We start from the raw sequence: 26,860 nt of genomic DNA, 5'->3' as shown, positions 1-26,860 counted from the left end.
AAAAATCCTAGGAGGCAGTAACCCTAGGTTGAAATCCTGGTGTCGCGAACCAGGTGGAAGTATGGGCGGGTCGTGGACCGGACGTCCAGCATGAAGACCGGAAGCATCGGACGCTGAGCAAAAGCCCAGTCGGTCTGGAGGACCGAACTGGCAAAAGGTAACTTCTCCTGAGTGGAGTAGGTAAGGACGTGTTCCCCGGAAGAGGGAACAGTAGGCGTCGGTTCGACCTAGGGTTTCCGATCAGAAATCCGCAGTCAGAATCGGGCAGTCTGAAGACTATCAAACTTATTGTTCTTATATATTCTGTTATGCTCTAACTCTATTTTGCAGGAGACTAACATTTTTGTGCAGGGGTAGAACTGAAACATCCCGTAACCAACCCTCAGTTTTTTTTTTTCATTGCATCAACCCACCAAACACAAACTAGGCATATACTTATAACATGATACCAAATCAAACATTTATTTTATCGGAAGTAAAAGCCAACATCCCACACAAGAGCTCGACAACACCAAAACAAAAATCCCTTCCCATGGAGAACATAAGCTCGGCACTCCTAATACCCGGACACTGCCATGCGTCCATCCCGCCTCCTCGGCTACTCCGTCCATAGGCCCTCCGTCGTGTTCTGAGACACATCCTCACCTGTAATGTAAATGTGGTGAGTCTACGACCCAACAAGTACAGACCAATATGAGTATGATGATATCCATAAGGTTGTAGAAATAGCAACTAGAAACCTTTTAAAGAAAACATAGCACAACCAAGTACGACATAAGAAAGATATAACATGCAACAATGTTCCTACGTAGCTAATAAGGTGAATATGTCACATATCCGGTAACCACAATTAGAGCCAGTCAATAGTCCCATGAACCTAGAGGTACCTCATAGAGAACATGCATCCAGTCATATAGCCGAAGCTAACCATATCAGTCAAGTTTGGATGGGCCCTCCCCGGAGCTCATCCCGGGTCACCCATCCCGTACTGCTACCACATATGCTCATACACATCCAATTAGCCACGTAAGATTTATATAACCATAATAAATTCCAGTCACTTATTTCATAGCATTGTTCAATCATTCCTTCCATATCAGTTCCTTTAACCATAGCCTATTCATTTATTCCTTAAGCATATATCTATAAGCAATGAAAACTTATCAACAGAGGAATAATTCAACTCAAGTATGACAAAATAAAGGATTGCTCACAAATACTAAAACTAATTCACAGTAGCAATAATCATGACAAATCGAACAGTGTTATATTTTCTTACCGGTATCCGTTTCAAAGTTATTTCATTAACAATAGCATATACGGTTTATATTCTTTTACTTCTCACCAAACTCCCACCTCAACATATGGATTATTCAACCCTCCAAAAATTAAACCAAGTCACCTATTCTTTATAAAAGAAATCACACAAAATCTGTAAAAATCACAACATCAAACCAACAAGCTGCAATTTCACACTTCAGCACAGTCCTTCACAATATTGGTTCAACATCAACACTCCAGAGAAAACAGAATGAACTCGCATGGAAAATCCAAACTGAAACCTCAGCCAACCGAGAATTCAAAACAACAGATGTCATTCGGTCAAAACAAAAGATTCAGCACCAGTACTTGGATTAACACTTCAACAGGACAAACTACAGCTTCTTAAGTACAACACTACAACACAAGAAATTCCATAACCTTCTCAATTCTTCCAATCTTTGCTGAACACAAATGTATAACATCTAGACAATGGCAACCAAAACAGAAATCGAAAACCTCAGCAAAGAAATCGAACAATCTTGAGAGACAAATCCACATTGAATCCCAGCTTCAAACAATGCTCACAGAAGCCTAACGGAATGCAGCTAGATCATTACCAAACCCTACAGAAACCCAAATGATCCATCCTAAAGCTTCCAAATGCACCAAAGAACATGTTCAACATCATAGTAGCAACTCAGGGCTACCAAAGACTGGACACCAAGATAAAATGGACAAGAAGTAACCATTTGAAACTCATTCCAATCACGTATCAAAGCAAAAACATTGAGAAAACCCAATTCGAAAACCAAATCCCCGCAGAAACCTCAAGCCGAGACATAAACACTATAGGAAAAGCTGATGCGCTACTCAATCCACCAATCTAACACTACAATCAAAAATATCAACTTGTCTAGCTACTTGTTTCCTATCCTACTGATCTCAGATCTTCATCGTGATGAATACTTACAGAAATTGCCAAGAACTTGACCAAATCATCAAGACAAAGCCAAACCAGACCATTCCCAGTCACAAACATCGAAATCTACCATGAAATCTCAAAGGAAATCCCAATACAGAGCAAGAACACATGGAAACCTCAAATCACGTCAATTCCCAACCTAGCAGAAGTAAGAAAATTCACGAGGCGAAACCATAAAACCACAGAAAACCCTAAATCACACTCCATTCAACCAAAACAACATCGAGGCATACTATCAGGCTCACCTAGGCTCCTATCCTCTACCGTATGGATCTCACATCCTCAAATAGACATGTACTTGCCTTTCCTTGTGCTTCCGCTGAAAGCCCACACCAAGCGTTACCTCACCGCCGATGAGATTTCCCGATCATGATGTCCCCAGGGTCGGAGACGTGGTGCTTCGCTTAGTCGGAGCTTAGAGCTTGGTGGGATGCTCCGTCGCAGCCGACGAGTTTGGACAAGAAGAAGAGATCGCCGATCGAAGGAGTCAGCGTTTAGGGCTACAGTGCACGGTAGCATAACTTTTTCCCTTTTATACCTAAATTATCTAGTCTAACCTAAGATAATCATGTTTAATTAGTTCCTAGCTTAATTGTGTACCATTTGTTTCCATCAACCTTAATCGTTCCATCCCCTACCCCTACCATATGTTGTTCAGTTTTATTTTAATTCCTAAGACATTCCTAAAATTCATAGGAATCTTTATAATTTGATCTCGTAATTAGCGCTTGTGTGACCTTAGACACTTTCATAAATAAATTATTTAACTTTGCTCGTGGGTCCTTACAAGAACTGACCGGGATCGGTCGACCGAACGTCGGGATCGGTCGACCGAACCCCCAAGCAGCAGATCAGAGCGAATGGACTGGGCTTAACCAGGGGATCGGTCGACCGAACCTAGTTATCGGTTGACCGAACCGAAGATGGAAGTTGACCAGATCGAAGCGGATCGGGCGAATCAGATAAGGAGGAGATCATCTGATCGGTTGACCGAACGTGGGGATCGGTCGACTGATCCACTTCGGGTCAAACCTGATCCCAAGTTTTGAGGATCTAGATTAGATCTGTAAAGGATATAAAAGGAGCCTCGGGCTACAGCTTCAAAGAACAATGACAGACAGAGTTCAAGCGATCGTTTAAAGCTATGTAGTGCTCCGAATCACTTCAACACTCCGACGATTGACAACTAGCTTCTTCATTTCTTTGTATTGTCGATATAAATTCTTTTCAAGCACTTGCACTCTAAAGTTGTAAATAGATCTACGATTTGATAATGATTGCCCACCGAAAGCGATCAACAATCGCGGGCCTTGGAGTAGGAGTCGCCCAAGGCTCCGAACCAAGTAAAAAATACTTGGGTCTTCTTTCGGTGTTGTGCTTTTAATTTCTACTGCTCAACTTGTCATTTTTCTGAATGCGAAAATTAAAAGCCACAAGGCTATTCCCCCCCCCCCCCCCCCTCTAGTTCTTCTCGATCTAACACAGATTTTTTATTCTTTCAGTTCACTATCTTCATTCTAAAATATCATGCAGTTATTTATACAATAATCAATATTCTCTATAAACAACCATAAATCCCCCCAATTTCTTTGTACTATAGAAGTTATCAGTCATAAGGTGATCAGCAGGGAATAACTATGGCATCAATTCACAAATGTCATTATAACATCGTTCTGATAAATGATGTCTTGCCTTGATGTTCAATAATCTTGTAGTAACTGATTGTTGGGAATGATCAGATGGAGTCCTTACCTAAACTTCTCTTTCACTAGACTTTAACATGTTATATAGTTGTTGAACTTCAAGTGTTAGTACTTCTCTAAGTACCCTAGATGAGTTTTGATGTAATCAACCGAGTTAAGGTAGGCTTTTTTATTTTAATGCCTTGTGTCTAAGTGTGCAAGGACTTAGGAACATAAGAAGTCGAGTGAAAGATGTAGATAGAGAGAAGAATGGCACGGGAAGAGAGTTGATGGGCTCAGTGTATCTGAGGGATGAGGTGTTGTAGAAGAGTACATCAATGGATGAAAAGAACAAATACATCTCTTCCAAGGGACGAGAAGCTAGAGAGGAAGACTGCTCGAAAAGAAGGCCAGAGTTGGGTTCAATTGAGCTCAACTCTAGATGACTGGAGGATCACCCAAGCGACCGAACAAGTCAACACTGAGTTAACTGTATCTAGGCACCTGGACCAGGTCCAGGCGCCCGAACTCCAAGTACCTAGACTAGGTTCAAGTGCCTGGTGCAGTACTAGAGTCGCTGTAGTGAGAATCAGACTGGAGTCCACGTCAGCAAGGTTTCAACTGCTCAGATTGGGTCTAGGCACCCAGGAGTCGATAAACCATTAACGTAGAGTTGTTGCAGAGTGGATCAAACTGACTACATCCAGGCGCCTGGACCTAGTCCAGGCACTCAGGAGCTGCCACATCAACAAATAGTTAGTTCAACCAGTAACCTATAAATTGAGCCTTGGTTCTTGAAGTTTATGTACAACACTTGTATTTAATTTCCAAGTCTGTTTCGCTATTTTTTGAGCTATAAATCACTATATGAGGCTTCTCCACCTCTGAGCTTGTCGAAGAAGGATATTCTTGCTAGTGCTTACTTCTTCCTCCGATTAGCAACCTCCCCGATTGTGAACCAAGTAAATTGGTAGTCTCATATTTCTTTTTACGCATTCATTTTATCTTATTTTTACATGTGTGTGTTAACTAAAGCCAAAGATCGAGAAAGGTGCAACCTTCTATTGTAGGTAATTAACCCCATCTTGCTGGTAAACGAAGATCCAACAATTGGTATCAGAGCAATGATGATTTAAAAGGACTAACCGCCTCCTGAAGAAAAGAAAATGATAACCAGAACAAGCATCCACCCACCAAAGTTCAAGGAGGAGTTCGCCATCTAGAAGCACAAAATGGAGGTATTTTTTTAAAATAGATTTTGAAATTTTTATAACTATGAAATATGGTTTTAAACGACCAAAAGATAAGAACGGAAGAGAACCAGAAGAATTCTGATGGAGAAAGAAGTAGTAGAACTAGTTCATGGAAAACAAGAAGGCCAAGTTCCATCTCCCGAGTGTATTTCCACCTCATGAGGTCAACCGAGTAGGTGCCTACAAATCTTAAAATTAAAGAGCTCTAAGAAAAATTCCTAAAGCTTCATGAAGGAATCTCCGAAGCCAAGCTTATAATATGGGACTTGCTCCAGAATCAATTGACAAACCTCCGACTGAAAGAAGGAGAGTCAGTCACTCAACTACATGCCAAACTGAAGGAGTTGATCACCGAACTAACAAATCTCAGATAAATGTTAACGAACAGAGACTTCCTAAGGTATGCTCTTAACACTTTCCTAAGAACCCCTAGATTGGACATCGATAGTTGACTCCTACTACATCACTAAGTATCTATAGGTAAGTATGTTAGAAAGTTTATTTTCTACATTAGAACTTCACGAATCTAGATGGCAAGACTAAGAAAGGAGCTGAGTCAAAACTTCTCCCTAAAAGCAAAAAGGGATGGATCAAACTCCGAAGCTTCTCTCAACGAAGATGAAGAAGCTTTTCTAGTAAGAAAGTTCTCAAAATTTTTAAAATCTAACAAATTTGATAAGAGCCAGGTAACAAAACCTTTTTGGAGTAAAAGGAATGTTCGATGCTACAACTGCTAAGAAGAAGGGCATATCAAAGATAGTTGTCTAAAGCTTAAAAGGAAAGGAAAGGACAAAGGGACAAGTAGCGTAACGACCACCCTTGTCACTACTCACTAAAGGTGTCCGATACATAACTACTATAGATTCTTACTTAACTAGTATAGCAACTGTACTTAATTTTTTTTCCAGAAAACTTAAAATTTTGACAGAGTATATGTAGTTCAGCAGGACTAAAATACAATACAATACTCCAAAATTCTGACATGCACATATAACTCATAATAGCATAAACATATAAAACTATATCTCAATGCAAACACAAAAAGTACCTACTTACTAAACTAAACTCATCTTAGCATACAATCTAAAACAAGAATAATCTCAAATGACATAGAATATAAGATACAATCTCAAATATTTCTTAACCACTAAAATACGGAAACTTAATAATGCCCCAAGTCTCTCCCATAGTCCTGGCATTACACACATCATCAGACACCTCCTTGTCGCCTTCCTTTGCTATAGTTTTTCCTTTCCTTTATCTGCAGTAAGAGGAAAATGCAACTATAAGCTGATGCTTAGTAAGCGCTATCTAACTCAGAAAACTCGGATATGCATGTATTAAAAAAGAAACTAGAAACTGAATGCTTTAACAGGGAAGCTGCTCATGCTCATCTAATAGCAAGGAAAATTACTCCTGCTCAACTAATAGCAAGGAACTAGAAATAAGAATCAATACTGCTCATGCTCGAATCAATAGCAAATGAAAACTAAAGAAACTGCACATGTATATCTAGTAGTAAAGAAAAACTAGGGAATACTGCTCATGCTCCCTAATAGCAAAAATGAAAAATCTGGAATGCTTATCACTTGGCTGTACATGTCCAATTAACTACACTGCTACATATTGTTGTTCACACCTAATGCAAACACAAAGGGAAACTAGAAACTTGAAGAGAAATCTAACTATGTGCTTGGAATAAAAGGGTAGTTCATTTTTTTTTGGTACAGCAACAAAGAAAACTAACTCGAAGCTGAATTTGCACTTGCTAAAACTGTAAATTGAAAGGGTTGTTCTAAACTCCATGTGAAGCTGTTCGGGCCTGCAGGAATGCAAATAACGAAAAGCTATTCTAAGCTCTAAACAGAGCTGTTCATGCTTGCAGAAATGCAAATAAACTAAGGTTTGCAGTGCTAAAAGGAACAAACAGTTCTAACTTGCTGAACTTGGGAATAAGAAGCTAACTTGCTGAATTAAACTTCTATGACACTTTCTTTGCTAGTTCAAATACGTATAGTTTAATACTTCAAAATAATAATAAACTTTTCTCTTGGGCCCAGGCTTAGTACCATTGCGCGCTCCCTAATATAAACTGAGGTAGCGAGCCATCAGTCCTACGAGGGTAAAGACCTCGGTCTTAACAGGGCCGAGACCTCGAAAACGGTCACCTGGATTTGTTTAACGACAACCTCGGAAGTCGAGTACTAGCCTCTCAAAAATAAAATACTTGTTATCTTTTATTACTTCTAATATATAATACCTCGGCATTTCTTCAAGCACTAAGCGTGTCTTTGATCCTCAACTTCTGGAATTTGGGATCAAATCAAGACCTTGGTCTTTTCTTGCTTATACTTCTTACAAAACCATTTATGAATTCATATAAAAATCTGGAACCATGCTAAGAAACTATTCTTATAACAATTGGTTCTAAGGAAACTAGACTGAAATCGAAAACTACAATATTAATCATAAAAGAGTTTAAGCTTGGTATGGTAACAAAAGAAATCAAACCGCATGCTTAGAAATGAAAGGTTGTCCAAGCCTGTTAAAATAACAAGAACTTGCACTGAATTATTGAGCATCACAGAAAAGCCTAAACTTTCATACTTGAATCAAACAACATGATCTAATCTAGAATACTAAACCATGAGCTCAAACCGAAAACTAAATCTGCAGGGATAAACATAAGCCGATCATGCCCATTAAGGTAACAAGGAAATCTAAGTTTGAAAGACCAATTATAAGGGTTGTTCTTTTTCATTGCAGCAAGGAGAAAAAATAGCAAGAACTATAAATCTACACCATTTCATACTCACTGCCCAGTAACAAAACTTACAACTACAAGGCTAAATGAAATCCGATTAATTGCAAAAGAAATATAAATCTGCAATGCTAAAATAAACTGCAATATTTATACTTTTATTGAGCAACAGGATCTTAAATCTTGCTACAACAGAACTAAAAGTAGCAATCAAATCCTCTTTAAGCATGTTACAACATAACACAAAGGAGCAATCAGATCTTCTTTAAGCATGCTACAACAGAACTACAAAGCAGCAAGCAAATCTCGGAACTACTCTTAATCCTCTAGCACCCTAAATTCTGCGCAACATGATCCAAAACAAGAAGGAACTAAATCCCTAGCAAGCATAAATTCGGCTCAAACACAATCTGAAACAAAAGAGCATGCTGTGGATGGTAAGAAGTGAAACAAAACTCCAAAACTACTCTTACTGCAGGTGAGAAGCAACTTACCCATCGTGTTCTTGGACTTACAACCGAAGAAGAAAAGGGCTCCTAGGGTTTCGAAGATTGCAAGCTTCGACCTCCTCTTCATGCTCACGGTTTCCCCTCGACGAGAGGATCACAAGGAGATGAAGAAACCTTCGGATGAGTCCTTGGCCGGCCACCGGAGAGAAGCCCTAACTCGGCTTCATTTTCGCCCAAGCACAGAACGCCGCTCGAACTCGAGAGAAGGGGTGAGGGAGGTTTTTCGGTCACGGGAAAAAAAAAGAAAACCTAAGTTCTCTTTTTATAACCCGGTATTCTGTTAATAACTATCACTTAAATAAAATACGCTCCTCCCTTAATCAGCACGGCCTGCTTGGGCACTTGGCTATCGCGTTTCGCTTAAGTCTCGGTTTGGGTCAGAGGTTGCGGGTTCGAACCTCGACCGAACCTCTTTATTTTTTTAAACTTCTTTCTTTTGGTAAAAATACCAAACGAACTCCAAAAATTACATAAAAATACTCTAAAAATTCCTAAAAAATCTCCAGAATATTTTTAAAGCATTTCTAATTATTTTTAAGCAGTATTAGGACTCGAAATGAGGAAATTTGGGTCGTTACAATCTCACTTGGCTACCAGGAATCATAAACTCTAGTACTTAAGCCTGGAGGTCTAGAGTTCGAATCCTGGGGAAGGAAAAAATCCACTGGCCAGGGATGGAAAGTCCTAGTGAGTAACGGCACGGCCATAGGGTTGTCGGTCGACGACATTAGAGGTCATCAAATGGGCTGATGACATAAGGGCCGCCAGTGGGTCGCCGCAGGGGCCACCCAAGAGGCCAAAGGGTCGGGTCGTTACAATAAAAAGGCGTCTTTTTATTGTAACGACCCGGCCCTTTGGCCTCTTGGGCGGCCCTTGCGGCGACCCACTGGCGGCCCTTCTTCCCCAGGATTCGAACTCTAGACCTCCAGGCTTAAGTACTAGAGTTTATGAATCCTGGTAGCCAAGTGAGCTCCTCTCACTTGGCTACCAGGATTCATAAACTATAGTACTTAAGCCTGGAGGTCTAGAGTTCGAATCCTGGGGGAGGCAAAAATTCACTAGCCAGGGGTGAAAGTCCTAGTGAGTAACGACACGGCCAAGGGTCGTCGGTCAACGACATGAGAGGTCGCCAAATGGGTCGACGACATAAAGGCCGCCAGTTGGGCTGCCGCAAGGGTCGCCCAAGAGGCCAAAGAGTCGGGTCGTTACAGGTAGATCCAAGCATAAGAATCTAAAAGTAATGTGAAACGAATCCTCATCCGAGCCTGAGCTAGAAGAATACGTTGGGTTAGCATTGATGGAGGATCACCAAGAAGACAATGAAAGCCCATTCAAAATGAGCATCAATGAAGGGGAAGATACGTTGGAAGAAAGTAGCGATGAAGGGGAAGTGCCCGACTACAAGAACAACATGGTAAGTGAGGTACGTTCCTTACCTCCCGAATAATTGTATGAGTTCATAAAAATACTTTCTAGAAATTTGTACAAATTAAAAACAAAAGTATGCACTATTAAAAAGAAAAAATACCGAAATAAATGTTACCTTAGCAAAAGCATGTTTATTAGATGATTATGATAAACTAAAAATGAAAAATGAAAGAAGTTTATGTTAAGAAGAAGTGCATATCAAAGATAGCTATCTAAAGCTAAAAAGGAAAGGAAAGGACAAAGGGACAAGTAGATCCAAGCATAAGAATCTAAAAGTAATGTGGAACGAATCCTCATCCGAGTCTGAGCTAGAAGAATACGTTGGGTTAGCATTGATGGAAGATCACCAAGAAGACAATGAAAGCCCATTCGAAATGAGCATCGATGAAGGGGAAGATACGTTGGAAGAAAGTAGCGATGAAGGGGAAGTACCAGACTACAAGAACAACATGGTAAGTGAGGTACGTTCCTTACCTCCCGAAAAATTGTATGAGTTCATAAAAATACTTTCTAGAAATTTGTACAAATTAAAAACAAAGTATGCACTATTAAAAAGAAAAAACACCAAAATAAATGTTACCTTAGCAAAAGCATGTTTATTAGAAGATTATGATAAACTAAAAATGAAAAATGAAAGAAGTTTATGCTAAGAAGAAGGGCATATCAAAGATAGCTGTCTAAAGCTAAAAAGGAAAGGAAAGGACAAAGGGACAAGTAGATCCAAGCATAAGAATCTAAAAGTAATGTGGAACGAATCCTCATCCGAGTCTGAGCTAGAAGAATACGTTGGCTTAGCATTGATGGAGGATCACCAAGAAGACAATGAAAGCCCATTCAAAATGAGCATCGATGAAGGGGAAGATACGTTGGAAGAAAGTAGCGATGAAAGGGAGTGCCAGACTACAAGAACAACATGGTAAGTGAGGTATGTTCCTTACCTCCCAAAAAATTGTATGAGTTCATAAAAATACTTTCTAGAAATTTGTACAAATTAAAAATAAAGTATGCACTATTAAAAAAAATACCGAAATAAATGTTACCTTAGCAAAAGCATGTTTATTAGAAGATTATGATAAACTAAAAATGAAAAATGAAAAATTAAAGGATCAAATAAAAATATTAGAAAAGAACTATGCATGTTCAAATGTTCATAATTTTAAAAATTTTCAAGAGCTTAATTGGTATTTTAGATTTCATAAAGATCAAATTAGAAAAGTTATATGAACAAATATTCCAAAAAATTTCTTGATAATCCAATAGATAAAAATGTATTTTGGATTCTTAAATCATACTTAGTTTCACTAAAATTAATTTTTATGCATGCTTCAATTTTAATTTTCTTTAATTTTTAATATTACTTACAAAATTAATTATTTTGCTTACCTACTTTTGATATTTTTGGTTCAAATTTTTCTTTGTGATGAATAAAGGAATTAACGGGTAGTATAGAACTTTTTATAAATTTTTTCACTACTAATTATTTTTTTATGATTTTTATCAAAAATTAAATTTTAAAATTTAAACTATTTTGGAGATTAATTTTGAAAACCTGATTTTTTAGAAAATCATTGTTGTATTTTAAATAAGCAAAAATATTAGCAAAATTTTTAGGACTCAAAAAATATTTTTAAATATGTTATTTTTAAAAATAACTTTATTTGCTCAAAATATTTATTAAGGTTAATAAAAAAAAATTTGTATATGAAAATTTTTATCATATGTTAATTAATTATGATATTATTGATAAATATTTTCAGGTTTTTTTATTTTTTTCCAAAATCATTAGATTAATTGATTAAAAAATTATTTCTTTGAAAAATAATTTCAGTAAAAAGGTATATTACTGAATATTCTGTTTCACACCCCTTCAAAAAATTTCAATATTTTTCTAATTTTTCTTCAAATTTTTTCCTAATATTTTTTTGATGTAATCAAAGGGAGAGAAAGTTAGAAAGATTAAGTTAATGGGGAAATATAAGTTAACGGGAGGTATAAAATTTAATATTCTTTCTTGAATTTATTGTAAATTTGTCACTTATAATAATTATATATTTATCTATTTAAATTGTTTTTTATTTATTTTAAACTCTAACTTAACTTGGGTTGATGCACATCAAAAAGAAGGAAATTATAAGTATCTCGGGTGAGTTTTGATGTGATCAACCGAGTTAAGTTAGGTTCTACGGTTCTAATGCCTTGTATCTAAATGTACAGGACTTATGAACACAAGAAGTTGAGAAAAAGACGCAGCTAGCGAGAAGGATGACACTGGAAGCGAGTTGATGGGAACGGTGCATCCAAGTGACGAGGTGCTGTGGAAGTGTACACCAATAGACAAGAAGGATGCACACGATTCTTAAAAGGGACGAGAAGCCGATGAGGAAGACTACTCGAGGAGAATGTCGTAGTTGAGTTCTGGTGAGCTCAACTCTAAATGGTCGGAGGATCACCCAAGCGACCGAATAAGTCAACACTAAGTTGACTATGTCTAAGCGCCCGGACTTTAGGCGCTCGGACCAGGTCCAAGCGTCCGGAGCAATAACAAAGTTGTTGCAGTGAGGATCAGACTAGAGTGAATGTCAGCAATGTTCCAAGCACCTAGACCGGGTCCAGGCAACCAAGAGATGATAAACTATTGACATAGAGTCGTTGCGGAGTGGATCGAGGTGACCACGTCCAAGTGCCCAGGAGCTGCCACATTAACAAATGGCTAGTTCGACCCGTGAGCTATAAATAGGGTCTTGATTCTCAAATTTTATGTACAACACATGTATTCATTTCCAAGTTTGTTTCACTATTTTTTGAGTTGTAAATCATTGTACGAGGATGTAACGACCCAAATTTCCTCATTACGAGTCCTAATAGTGGTTACAAATATTTATAAATACTTTAGAAATATTCTAGATATTTTTAGAAATTTTTAGAGTATTTTTATGTAATTTTTAGAGGTCGTTTGGTATTTTTACTAAACGAAAGAAGTTTCGACAAAAAAATGCCCAAGCAAAGATTCAAACCCGAGACCTCCGGCCAAACTAAGCTTTAAGCACGTCCGGCTGACCAAGTGTGCAAGTAGTCGTTACTGATTAAAAAAAGCATGAAATATATTTAAGTAGTAGAAGTTGATAACAGGAAATAATAGGAAGAAAAAGGTTGCAACCGAGATTTGAACCCACAAGCCAAGCTTTAAGCAACATGTGACTGACCAACTGTTCCAGCAGGCATTACAAATTATAACGGAGAAAAATATATTTAAGCAGTAGTTAAAGAATAAGAGATAAATTGGAATAAAAAGGGTTCAATTGAGGAATCGAACTCGCGACCCCTGATTTTAGCAAAGCGCGTCTGACTAAATGTTCCAGCGAGCGATGCTGATTAAAAAAAGGAACAAAATTTATTTAAGTAGTAATTAATAAATAGGAAATAAATAGGAGAAAAAGGGTTCGGCTGAGGAATCGAACCCGCAACCTCTGACTGGGTGCAAATCCGACGGACCAAGAATGCAAACGGACAAATCTATTTAGAAAAGTTAGAAAAAATTATTTAAGGAGTTAACAAAAATATTAAGTTATAAAAAGGGATAAGTTGATGCTCTGTTTTCCCGTGACTTAAACCATTCTCTCCTTCTCTTCTGCGTACGATGGCGGAGCTCGGGCAGAAAACGAAAGGGAGTTAGGGCATCGTCTCCGGCGGCCGACCAAGGTCCTAGAAGCCCTTTTTGTTCGGTTGTGAGTCCAAGAAGCAAGGTAAGTGCTTCTCATGCAGTAGGAGTAGTTTCGGACCTTTGTTCTTCTTGAATTCGAAGCATGAGAAGCGCTTATAGTGCAGATTTTTAATTAAGCCTATACTGCAGATTTTAATTAAGCTTATAGTACAGATTTTTATGTAGGCTTATAGTGCAGATTTTAATTAAGCTTGTAATGTAGATTTTTAATTAAGCCTATAGTTCAGATTTTAATTAATCTTATAGTGCAGATTTTTATGTAGGCTTATAGTGCAGATTTTAATTAAGCTTATAATGCAGATTTTTATGTAAACTTATAGTGCAGATTTTAATTAAGCTTATAGTGTAGATTTTAATTAAGCTTATAGTGCAGATTTTTAATTAAGCTTATAGTGCAGATTTTTATTTAAACTTATAGTGCAGATTTTAATTAAGCCTATAGTGCAGATTTTAATTAAGCTTATAGTGCAGATTTTTATGTAAGCTTATAGTGCAGATTTTAATTAAGCTTGTAGTGTAGATTTCTTAGAGCTTAAAATGTAGATTTCTTTAGAGAAGATTTTTTTAGAGCTTGTAGTGCAGATTTCTTAAGAACTTATGGTGCAGATTTCCTTAAAGTTTATAGTGCAGATTTTTTGTGGAACTTGTAGTGCAGATTTTTTGTGGAACTTATAGTGCAGTTTTTAAAGAAAAAGATTATAGTGCAGTTTGGTTAAGTATTATAGTGCAGAATTTATGTTTGCATAGTATGCAGAAATAGTGTAGTATAGAATGCAGAATCTTGATTAGTATAGTATGCAGAATTTTGATTAGCATAGTATGCAGATTTTTGTTTATGGATTTCAAAGTTAGAATTTGTTTAAACATTTCAGTTTTTAAAGAAGCATTCTTTTATTAGAGGTATTAACAAGTATAAGAAAGATAAAGAAAAGAAAGAAAAAGGCCAAGGCCTTAAGTAGATCCCAAAGTCAAGACTTTAGGGATTTTGACACACAAGGTGCTCGTTAAAATGCCAAGGCATTTAAAGAAGAAGTAATTAAGATAAATCATCTTATAAATCAGTATTTTACTTTTATCAGTGGCACTGTGCTAGACTCTTAGTTGTCCTTGGGTTGGGCTCCCATAGTCGTCCCTAGGTTTAGATAATCTAGTAAACCCTACTAGATTCAGGACCAACTATCTCAGGTCTAGTTAGGGATGCGCGCATAGCAAGTACAGTTGTCGGACCCATCAGTAGTTTGATTATTTTTTTTATCTATTATGAAAATAGTTTTCAAAACTTCACAAATCAGATTTAGATTTATCTTATTCACATGCATATTCGAGTTTTATGAGTTAGATAGCGCTTACTAAGTAATTTTGCTTATAGTTGCATTTCCTCTTACTGCAGATAAAGGAAAGGAAAAGTTATAGCAAAGGAACGCGACAAGAAGGTGCGGATGGATGTGTGATGCCTGGACTATAGAAGTCTTGGGACCTAGCATAAGTGTCACGCCCCAGGTAGTCCCTGTCAGAAGAAATTTTGACAGCATCTCCCCTGTACGGGTGACAATATGAATCCAGAATACATATATCTATACCTCGGCCACACACGGCCAGAACAATACAATACAAATAAGAAAAAAATCACGCAGTTTATATCAACTTTCCACACAGTTCGACATATAATCAATCCACGTAGTTTAATATAGAAAGACGATAAAGAATCCTCAAAGATATATGTAAACATCCTACTCCACTACAACGAAGAAAACAAAATCCACGAAGTAATGAGAAAATCCGTAGCGAAAAAATAGAGTAGCAAACCCGAATGTTCAATGTCCACAATACAAACCCACAATACAAGTATATAAAATGCAAAAGCAAAATATAATCCGACAAAGAAAATCCTTGCGATAATGGGGCTAGCGACTGGAATATCTCCCGACGGCTTCAACTTGAAAAATAGTAACAACCGGGTGAGTTCAAAGAACTCAGCAGGTAATCCAATAGATATGTACAGCAACATATAACTACCAGCAATAATCCTATGGTACAGTATCCTAACAGTAAAATATATAGTACAGTCTCCTAACAGTAAACAAGTATGCATAACTGAATAAACTGTAGTAACCAACAATAGGCATGTAATACAATCTACTGCAAGAATAATAAGAAATGCAATACTGAAATAAACTGTACTCACCTGCGAGGCTTGGGCAAATGACTGTGGACATACACAGATAAAGATCGTCAGAGCAAATACGCATGTATCCTGTATGCATGTCAATCATATGCAGTCACCCAAGTGCACCATCCAATATGCAACAATCACAATAAATGTAATCTGTGCATATGATGCAATATGACATGGCCACCCCTGACGCCAGTCAGCCATCTCACACACAATGGTGAGACCGAGTGGGTAGGGCTGTGACACCGTGCACTCTGCCGTCACTACCCCTGATGAGTGACCGAGTGGACGGGATGCACCGGAGTACACCTATCCTCCAACCTCAACCATAGTGAGGGAGCGCAATGCTAGAATCTCCCGGTACACAATGACGGGAAGGGACCCCTGTCCTGCTACTACGTTGCGTCACACTAACCCATGAGTGTACCAGCGGAGCCCTCGACAGAGCAACCTACCATACACACCTTGAGTGTTGTGCCACTACCCATGTAGTGATCACGTGTGTAGAGGTCCATGTAGCCGGCCGACGAGCTCAACAATAATGGAGTCGTCAATCGCCCAGCATGCAATCATGCAATATGGTGCATGCGGCTACAGTATGTCATACCTGAACATATCCTCCTCCATATGTGTAGGTGCCAAAAAGATAAACACATATATAACAAGGATAATAAACAACATGAATCCAATATCACATATCCAACATATCTATCAACTAATCTAGTATAGAGGGAAACACAATAAATACCTCTATCTCTATTAACACATATACACATGGCAAAAGATAAAGCATCCAATTCTAATGTAAAGCAACTAACTGTAGAAACATGATAGGTATCAACTAAACTAAACCAAGGAAATACTAACTACCAACACTAGTAAGTATATATAAACTGCACATATCATAAGACACTATCAAGAGATAAGTCAAAGGGTACCCGCCTCAAATAGAAGGTACAATCAAGCGATCTAAAGTCGAGATGCCCGTCTCGAATCAGTCCTGTGTCAAACAAACAATATATATATTTTATTTAGCTAAATCCAAATGAATAGCTAAATAAAATCCCTAAAACTAAATTAGGGCAAAACCCTAATCAACACAGCCCCAATCTATATAATTAAATCTAACGGTCAATTAGGGTTAGTTACCTAATCCCTAATCACCAACTAGATTAGAAATCTAAACTTAGATTAAATCCCATAGTTGACTAGGGTTAATTGTCTTAACCCTAATCATTCCATTAGTTTAATCTAAGCAAACAAATCTAATCACAATCAACCACTAATTACAACCTCTAGTCAAACCTACAGATGATCATGAAATCAAAATTATACTATGATCTACAACCAAGATCAAATCCAATACCTTACCTAAATTCCTAGCACTGTTATGTTGATCCACACAAAGAAATGGTGTTGCCAGGAAATGTAGCTGCTGTTGGAGAGTTGCTGGAACTAGAAACACTGCTGTAAACCACCTCATTGACCACAATTCCAGCATCACAGCAACACAACCTCGCTGCTAAAATCCTTCCTACTGATTGGATGAAATAACATCTCAGGCGATCAAGAAATCAACACCATAGAAATGGAACAAAACCTCACCTTGCTGCTATCAATCGGATCAAGAAGGAATTCAGCAGGAAGGCTACTGATCTGTAACACCCATAGGGTTCCTAGCAATTTCATATATTTTTACCATGGTTAAAAATATAGGCCTTATGTGAATATTAGCAAAAATAAAATAAAATGGAATTAAAAAGGGGCAAGACTAAGGCATGAACCTTGAACCTCTGGTTAGAAGCATGTATAGTGTAACCAATAGACCAAGAAGAGATATTATTAGAAAGGGAAGGGACAATATAATTAAGAGTAAGAAAAGGTTCTCTTCCACTTAGAAGGAGAAGTTGGAGTTGCCTTCTTCCTCTCAAATGAAGAGATGATTCTTGCTTCTCTTTCATTAAAGGATGAGTAAAAGAAAGGAGAAGGAAAAACCCATTTTCCCTTCTTCCTTTCATTAGGAATAAAAGAGGAAAGAATGAAAATTTTCATTTGGTTGCTCTCTTCCTCCTTCCTCCTTCTCTCCACCGAAACCCCTCTCCTCTCCCTCACCATTGCCGAACCAAGCAAGAAGGGTGCTCTCTAGGAAAAGCTTCACAACCAAGGATTTCTTCTTTTAGAGAATTAAGCGAGAGGATGTGAGTATCCCCTCACTGCAGTACAAGTAGTTATCGAATGTTGTATGTAAATGTTATTGAAACCGTAAAGATTTTCTAGCATGTTTCGGCCAAGATAAAACCTTGTGGTCACTTAGGGTTAGCAAGTTTACGAGTTATGCTTGATGTTGTAACCAAAAAGTCTAGAATCTCACCTGGAAGTTTTGGCCAAAATAGAAAATGGGGTCTAGGACAAAGCTTTGAAAGATAAACATGTTAGTTATGCTCCATCATGATGAAAGATCTCTTATATGTTAATAGCTTAGGTTTTTCATGCTCCATGTTGTATAAAACTATGAGAACCCTAACTTAATGTTTCGACCAAGATTCATTATAGAGTCTAGGGCATAGTTTTGAAAAGGAAACATGTTTGTTTATGCCCCTTCATGATGAAAGATCTCTTATATGTGATAGCTTAGGTTCATGCTCCATGTTGTATAAAAAAATATAGGAGAACCCTAATTTCAAGTTTCAGCCAAGAATAGAAATGAGGTTTAGAGCAAAGTTTTCAAATGATAGCATGCTTGTTTATGCTCCTTCATGGTATATGATCTGTCATGTGTTGATAGCCTAGGTTTCCATGCTTTATGTTGAAAAAAAATATATAAGAACACTAGTCTAAAGTTTCGGCCAAGATGAGATGTGAAGCTTAGGGCAAGAAGAAAATTTAAAACCTAATCATGCTTGTTTGTGCTTATTCATGAGGTATGATATCTTGTATGTGGTTAGGTTAAGTCTTTATGTTACATGTTGTATTAGAGGGATTGGAACCCTACTTGTAGGTTTCGGCCAAGATAGAATGTAAAGCCTAGAGTAAAGTTTTTGAAACCTAATTATGCTTAGTTATGTTCTTACATGATGTATGATCTTTTGGTATATTGTTAGATAAGTTATCATGCTACATGTTGTACAAATGAACCTTAGAACTTCACCCTAGGGTTCGGCCAAGCAAGTATATGAGGCTTAGAGCAACTAATTATGCTTAGTTATACTTTTACATGATGTATGATCTTTTGGTATATTGCTAGATAAGTTATCATGCTACATGTTGTACAAATGAACCTTAGAACTTCACCCTAGGGTTCGGCCAAGCAAGTATATGAGGCTTAGAGCAAGGCCTTGAAATCTAACCATGCTTGTTTATGCTTCTTTGTGATGTATGATTATTTATCTAGGGTTAGCTTAAGTTTCATGCTTCTTATAGTAGTCAAAGTTTAAAAAGTTCTACTATAGGGATTCGGCCAAGATTGAATGAATAGGTTTAGGGAAAAGTTTTGAACCTAACTATGCATGCTTATGTTCTCCCATGATGTATGATTCTTGATATATGGTTAGTTTAAGTCTCCATGCTTCATGATATGATATATGCTATGCTTCATGGTATGATATGCTATGCTTTATGATATGATGTATGCTATGTTTCATGATATGATATGCTATGCTTCATGATATAATATATGATATGTTTCATGATATGATATGCTATGCTTCAAGATATGATATGCTATGCTTCATGATATGGTATATGCTATGCTTCATGGTATGATATACTATGCTTTATGATATGATATATGCTATGTTTCAGGATATGATATGTCATACTTCATGATATGATACATGCCATGCTTGATGATATGATAATAACATGTTATGCTCTATGCTATGATAAGAATATGTTATGCTTCATGATATATGTTTATGAAAGGCTTATGCACGAGGAAAAGCCTAAGAGATGCTTCCCTTGAGATGGGATCAAGAGCACTCTTCATGATATGACAAGAACATGATATGTATGATGATATGATAAGAAACATGATATGTATGACATGCTATTTTACTTTGTATGGATTGTACCAAGGGTGGGCTCTATAAGCGCCCCTAGGCCGACGGACTATGAACGGGTCTAGTAAAGGGATGGGCTCCTCAGTACGCCCCTAGGTCGACGGTCGTAGTACGGACCTAGTTCCCTAGTAGGTTCGAGCTAGCTACCCTGTCCTAGAGATTTGCGCGCATTCATGTTATGTGGTACATAGCCGGGCCCTCATGTTGAGATTATATTCAAGTATGTATACGATATGTTTTTAAAAAAAAAAGAAGACATGTTGCATATGTTCATTTCATTATGCATGTTTTCAAAGGAACATCTTGCATCTACATGTTTATGCCATATGTTTTCCTTTACACTTATTAAGATGTCCTTGAGAATATGAATATGATTATGTTATATGTTATGTTATGTTCTCACATGCTATGATATGTTATGTTATGTTCTCACATGCCATGATATGTTTTATATTTATGTTCTCACATGCTATGATATGTTATGTTATGTTCTCACATGCCATGATATGTTTTATATTTATGTTCTCACATGCTATGATATGTTATGTTATGTTCTCACATGCCATGATATGTTTTATATTTATGTTCTCACATGCTATGATATGTTTTATGTTATGTTCCCACATGCTTGTATATGCTTTCATGTGTATGTATGATTCATGGTTTTATGAGTAGGAAAGGAACTCACTAAGCCTATAGGCTTATAGATTATTTTCCTTGTATTGCATAAAAAGGGAAGGAATGGATGAACTAAGGGGAGCAGCAGGAAGGGCAAGATTGTGTGTGGAAGTGGCATGGTGGATAGATCTAATTACATTTCTAAAACTTATATTTGGTTAAGTTGTGCATGTGAACTAAGTTTGGATTTTATACTTGTGATGATAACTTGAACTAGTATGTGGTGCACTTATGATATCTTATTCATGTTAGTATATTCATGACATTATGAATCATGTTCAAGTAGTAGATATGAATCAAGTATGTTGTTCACATGCCATGTTAAGAGTAAGATGCATATGGGGAAAAAAAAATAGATGCTAAATATGTCTTCCGCTGCCATGAGTCCATATGCATGTATATGCCAAGTAAGTCTAAGTAACCCCGTCCCTTTAGGGTAGTCTATGTATCATTCCATTAGTTTAATCTAAGCAAACAAATCTAATCACAGTCAACCACTAATTACAACCTCTAGTCAAACCTACAGATGATCATGAAATCAAAATTATACTATAATCTACAACCAAGATCAAATCCAATACCTTACCTAAATTCCTAGCACTGTTCTGTTGATCCACACAAAGAAATGGTGTTGCCAGGAAAGGTAGCTGTTGTTGGAGAGTTGCTGGAACTAGAAACACTGCTGTAAACCACCTCAATGACCACAATTCTAGCATCACAGCAACACAACCTCGTTGCTAAAATACTTCCTACTGATCGGATGAAGATAACATCTCAAGCGATCAAGAAATCAACACCATAGAAATGGAACAGAACCTCACCTTGCTGTTATCAATCGGATCAAGCAGGAATCCAGCAGGAAGGCTACTGATCAAGCACAACCATCCTTCTAGCCTCTGCCCGGCAGCTCAAGAACACCTCCCTGATACCAACATCTCCAAATCTGTGACCTAATTCAACCGAAAAGAAGATGAGGATCGGTAACAGAGAAGAAGACCTAAGCTTACCTCAATCGATTATCTCCAGAAGGTATCACCCAATCCGATTCAACTTGAGGATACAAGAATCATTCTGTGAACAGCTCAAGAAGGAGGAAACGAAGGTTAATCGGCCTGAGACAACCAAAATCAAGCCCTAATCTAGTGGAATCAGATGATGTAGAAAGAAAGGGAGAAGAGGATCGGTCATCAATAACCAAAAGAACCTAACGGTGACAAAGCACACTGAGAGGAAGATCTCTACCTGTGATGAGCTTGCAAGCGATCGGGATTTGTGGCATCGACGGCGACACCGAGAGGAGAAAGAGATCGATGCTCTCACCTAAGGCTGGAGAAGGTCACCCACGTCCGGATCTGTACCAGGGACTGCTCCCATGGGTCGAGATCGACGATCGCCGGAAGCCCGTTCGACGACTGCTCCACAGGGTCGAGGTCGACGATCGCCGGATGTTCATCGGCTTTGCTTCATCAGCGAGAGAGAGAGAGAGAGAGCACGTGAGTAGAGGGGAAGAAGGAGATCGGGAAAAAGGAGGAGGAGAAGTCGGGATCGGCGATGGGGAAAGGAAATGAGGAAAAAAGAATATATATATATAAATAAAACATTTCTTCATTTAAACGAGTATCCCAAACAGGTTTTATCCGGACCCGTAAATTCGTCCCCTCGAAACCCGTCGTACAAGCTTCAAAAAATTCCCAGAAAATTTCTAAAAAATTCTGAAAAATTCTATAAGGCTATTTCCCAAATAACCTTATTTATTTAAATTTTCCGAGATCTCACATCCTCCCCTACTAATAAAAATTTGGTACCCAAATTTCGCTATAACCAACAACAAACACTAGAATGTAACCAAACAGTATAAATGCTGAAAGAAACTCTAACCCACATACCTCAAGTAAAGAGATGAGAGTATCGAGCTTGAATCATATCCTCCAACTCCCAAGTAGCCTCCTCGTCAGAATGATGCTGCCATCCGACTTTAACCAGCCGGACAGTCTTGTTCCGCAGCTGACGCTCTCTGTGGTCTAGAATCCATACCGGAACCTCCTCGTAAATACATCAGGCTGAATAGGAATAGGTATATCTGACAGAACATGTGCCGGATCAGATACGTATCTCCTCAGCATAGATACGTGGAATACATTGTGAATGCTGGCTAGAGATGGTGGTAGCGCCAGATGGTAAGCTACTGCTTCAATCCTCTCCAAGATCTGGAATGGCTCAATATATCGGGGAGCTAGCTTACCTCGGAGACCAAATTGTTGGTGCAACCTTAGGTCAAGGTTGACCTGGTTGACCCGACTCGAGTTGACGTGACTCGAGTTGTATTTTGATGTTTGACTTGGGAAGATTGTCGGTGCAACCTTAGGTCAAGGTTGACCTAGTTGTGTTGCATGTTGATGTTTGACACTCGTGAGAGAGTTCTATTCTTGATGTGGGACAAGAATAGATGTTTGGGAGATTATTGGTGCAACCGTAGGTCAAGGCTGACCTGGTTGACCTGATTCGGGAAAAGTCCAAGTATGGAGACTTGGCACGGAAAAGTCCAAGCAGGGAGCTTGGCCCTGGAAAAGTCCAAGTATGGGGAAAAGTCCAAGCAGGGAGCTTGGCACGCGAAAAGTCCAAGTATGGAGACTTGGCACGGGAAAAGTCCCAGTGATGAAGACTTGGGAAAATCCTGGTGAGTGAAGCGGTGAAAATCCTAGTGAGTGAAGCTAGGTGAATGGAAAGTCCTAACTGGATGTTAGGCGTGTGGAAAGTCCCGTGAGTGAGACAGGTGGAAAGTCCCGTGAGTGAAGCTGGGGGAAAGTCCTAACTGGATGTTAGGCAATGTGGAAATCCTGGTGAGCAGGTGAAAGTCCCGTGAGTGAAGCCGCAAGGAAAATCCAGATGGATCGGGGATGATCGGACTTGTGTTGGAAAGTCCAAGTAGGTCAAAGGATTGACCGGACACTTGGTGGAGAGTCTAGCAGTCAAGGGAGTGACCAGATGTTAGGGATGAAGTACCAATAGGTCAAGGTTGACCGGATATTGGTTTGGAAGTCTTGGGACTTGGTTTGGGCTAAAAAGCTCTGGATCGGTCACCAAACCGATCCTGATACTTGTTTGCTCGATCGGTCCGGTGACCGATCGACATCTTATCGATCGGTCCGTGACCGATCGCCAGTTAACAGAGGCAAAGAGAGGTGATCGGTCCAGCATCGACAAAGATGTCCCGATCGGTGCGGACCGATCGCAGACGCAGCATCGCGAGAAGGAAGGAAGGGATCGGTCGCGGACCGATCCACTCGATCGGTCCACGCATCGACGTAGTACGCATGCATGTCTTCGGATCGATCGATGCGGTCCGGGACCGATCAGTAGGCCCGATCGGTCCACGCATCGATCAGAGTTCTAGCTGCTGCAACGCAAGCCAGTTTCTTCACTGCTTTCTTCTTCGCAGTATAAAGGAGACGAGGGCATCTTCTGTGTGCCTTCTTCTCCTCTTCTGCTACAGAGCTGCTGTTCTGGTGCTTGAGCTTTGTTGAGCTCTTCTTCGCAAGCTTCGCGTGAGCTTCTTCCTTCGGCTGGGACTCCGACTGAGCTGCTGCTGTGGTTGGCGTCTGAGAAGCTGTTGCTTCTTCAACAGTCGACAAGAAGGCAAGGGTTGTTTACATTTGCTGTGTATTTACTTCTTGTTTCTCTTGTATTTGTACTCCTTATCTTGCTGTTGCAAGAAGTAGTTGTGGCGAGGTTTCTCCACCCATAAGGAGCTCATATTTAGCCGGTTCTCCGGGGACTCATCCACCGACGGATTGGTAGGCTTCGTCCACCTTACGGACACGCCGAGGAGTAGGAGTTCATCTCCGAACCTCGTTACATCGGTTTGTTTTTCTTCTCCTTAGTTTCTTCCTTGTATTTCCGCTGCGACTAACCCTAACTGTAGGAAGAACGCGAGAATTTGGGGCGGCTATTCACACCCCCCTCTCTAGCCGTACGAAAGATCCTAACAAGTGGTATCAGAGCGAGGACGCTCTTCGTCGGATCAACACCCGTGGGAGCAAAGCTAGAGATGGATCAATTCGGAGAAGACATCACGATTCCACCCTTCTACAACGACAACTTCACATATTGGAAGGTAAGGATGATGTATTTTCTTAGGACTAATATGTTGAACTGGTTTTGTGTACAAGAAGGGTTTTCTCCTCCAATGGATAAAGAAGGAGAGCCTCTAGAGAAGAACAAGTGGACGAAGGAACAAGTCCACCAATCCACGATCAACAATGAGGTAACTAAAACAATTGAATTTTCATTACCTACTAATATTTTGTGTAAGATAGGTAAATACAACAATGCCAAGGAATTGTGGGATAACTTGGCCAAGTACCATGAGGAGAGCTCCACTTCAAGCCATGAAGAGGAGCCTAGTGAGCCAAGTAGCTCACATCATGGAGGGAGCAAATTGGGAGTTGAGGGCTACTCAACATCCAAGGAAGAAGAGGAGGAGAGTTCCTCTTGCTCAAGTTCGGAGCACGAAGAAGAAGCTTCTACCTCCGGGAGGGATGAAGAAGAGAACATCCATTCATCCTCAATCCTAGGTAACTCAAACACTTTAAGTTCAAGTAAATTGCATATAATGTGTTTTGAGTGTAGGGAATTTGGGCACTACAAGAGTAAGTGTCCAAAGAGGGTAAGAAAGACTCCACCGGCGCCAAAGGTCAAGGAAGCCGGAGTCCCCAAACGCAAGGGCAAGGAGCACATCGTGTGCTTCCAATGCAAGCAAAGGGGACACTATAGGAGCCATTGTCCGAGGGGAGGCAACCTCACAAGGGCAAGAGACCGAGCACTTCTATAGGGGAGCTAAGGCAAACCCTAAGGTATCATTTAAGTCTCATTCGTGCAATACTAGTAAGATGCATGCTAGAAATTTTATTGCACTAGTCAATAATGATAAGCATGATAACATTAGAAATCGATACACATGCTTAGGTGTTAAACATGTTAGCCTAGATAAGAACAATTCTAGAAATGCTAACCCTAGAATTAACTCATCTAAGGCTAAGGAGAACCTAGGTAGAAACCCCAAAACAACTAGACACATGCCTAGGAATACCTCAAAGAAAAATGACAAATCAAAAATTGAGGTATTAGAGAAGGAGAATCAAGTCTTGAGGTCAAGACTTGATACTTTGGAAAAGGCTCTTAAGAACTTGGAGAAGTCATCTCTAGGGTTTAAGGGTCAAAAACCAAAGCCCAAGGACAAGAAAGGTTTGGGTCACAAACCTAAGTCCCAAGTGGTCAAGCCCACTTACCACAATGTTCCATTCGATTATGGAATAAAACCTAGGGCTAGGAAGATCACCACCAAGGTCACAAGGAGTCACCCCTAGAGTTGATCTTGATGAGACCCAAATGACCAAGGCTTTAAAGCCTAAGAGGGTCATTAGGAGGGTTGCTAGGAAGTCATCCCTAGTGAATTTTTAGTGAACCCAATGAGCTCAAGTAGGTATTGGGTTCCTAGGAGCATTTTCTCTACCCCATAGATGGGTTAGAGAGTGTCAACTCCAAGAAGAAGGGTAGTTAACCCAACTTTGAGGAAATTGACACTCAAGGAGCATTTTCAAGGTTTTGGGAACCTTTGAAAATGAAAGGGATAATCTTTATCATTCACTCCTTGGAAGAGTAAAGTGTGCCAAAGTGAGAATATTTTAATCTTATTTGGCACAATTTAAGGAAACCTAGAGAAAAACCATAATTGGGATTTTGGTTTTCTCTTAGGGATATATGGGCAATCTAGGATTAGAATTTAAGTTAACTAAGAGATTAAGGATACTTAGATAGGTAATCTAGGTATTTTATTTGTGTTAACTTACCATGGTTGTTTGCCATATGACATGTCATGACATCATGTTTAGTTTTATCATCATTTGAAATGTCATGATAGTGCTAGGCTAGTTTATATGTCATGCTTTATTTAAGTTTTCAAACTTTATGCCATGACATCATGACATTGGCACATGTTTTTACTTATGATATCATTATATGCCATGTCATCATCTCTTGCATTAATAATCAATTGAATTGATTTAAGGATGAAAAACACATTTTGATATTGAGATCAAATTTGTGTTTAGAAAATGCATGAGACCTTAGCCTAAGATACCTAAACCCATATCTCACATCAAAATTGACATGGATGTGCTTGATACACTCTAGATGTGTGTGAGATATTAGGATCATGAATTAGGATCAAGGTGTATAGCTCTTGTACCTAGATGAGCCTAATTCAAGATATGGGGGATCATAGGGAAAGCTTGTGTACAAGTCATGTACATATAGCCCTAAGATTGTGGTCCCAAATTAAAGGGTTTTGAAA

General features: G+C 38.8%; 1 long non-coding RNA gene across 1 annotated transcript; it reads right to left on the bottom strand.

Annotated features, from left to right (window-relative positions):
* Positions 1-354: 354 nt before the first annotated feature.
* On the bottom strand, positions 355-2,798 carry LOC121992203. The gene is made up of 2 exons (XR_006114824.1): positions 2,491-2,798; positions 355-645 (listed from the first exon to the last, which is right to left on the bottom strand). It is a non-coding gene; the product is annotated as an uncharacterized LOC121992203 (long non-coding RNA).
* Positions 2,799-26,860: the final 24,062 nt, after the last annotated feature.

Source organism: Zingiber officinale, chromosome 6B (assembly GCF_018446385.1).
Source record: "Zingiber officinale cultivar Zhangliang chromosome 6B, Zo_v1.1, whole genome shotgun sequence".
Classification (NCBI taxonomy): domain Eukaryota; kingdom Viridiplantae; phylum Streptophyta; class Magnoliopsida; order Zingiberales; family Zingiberaceae; genus Zingiber; species Zingiber officinale.
The sequence above is the reverse complement of the archived record's forward strand: the minus strand, read 5'-3'. Positions and strand labels throughout refer to the sequence as shown.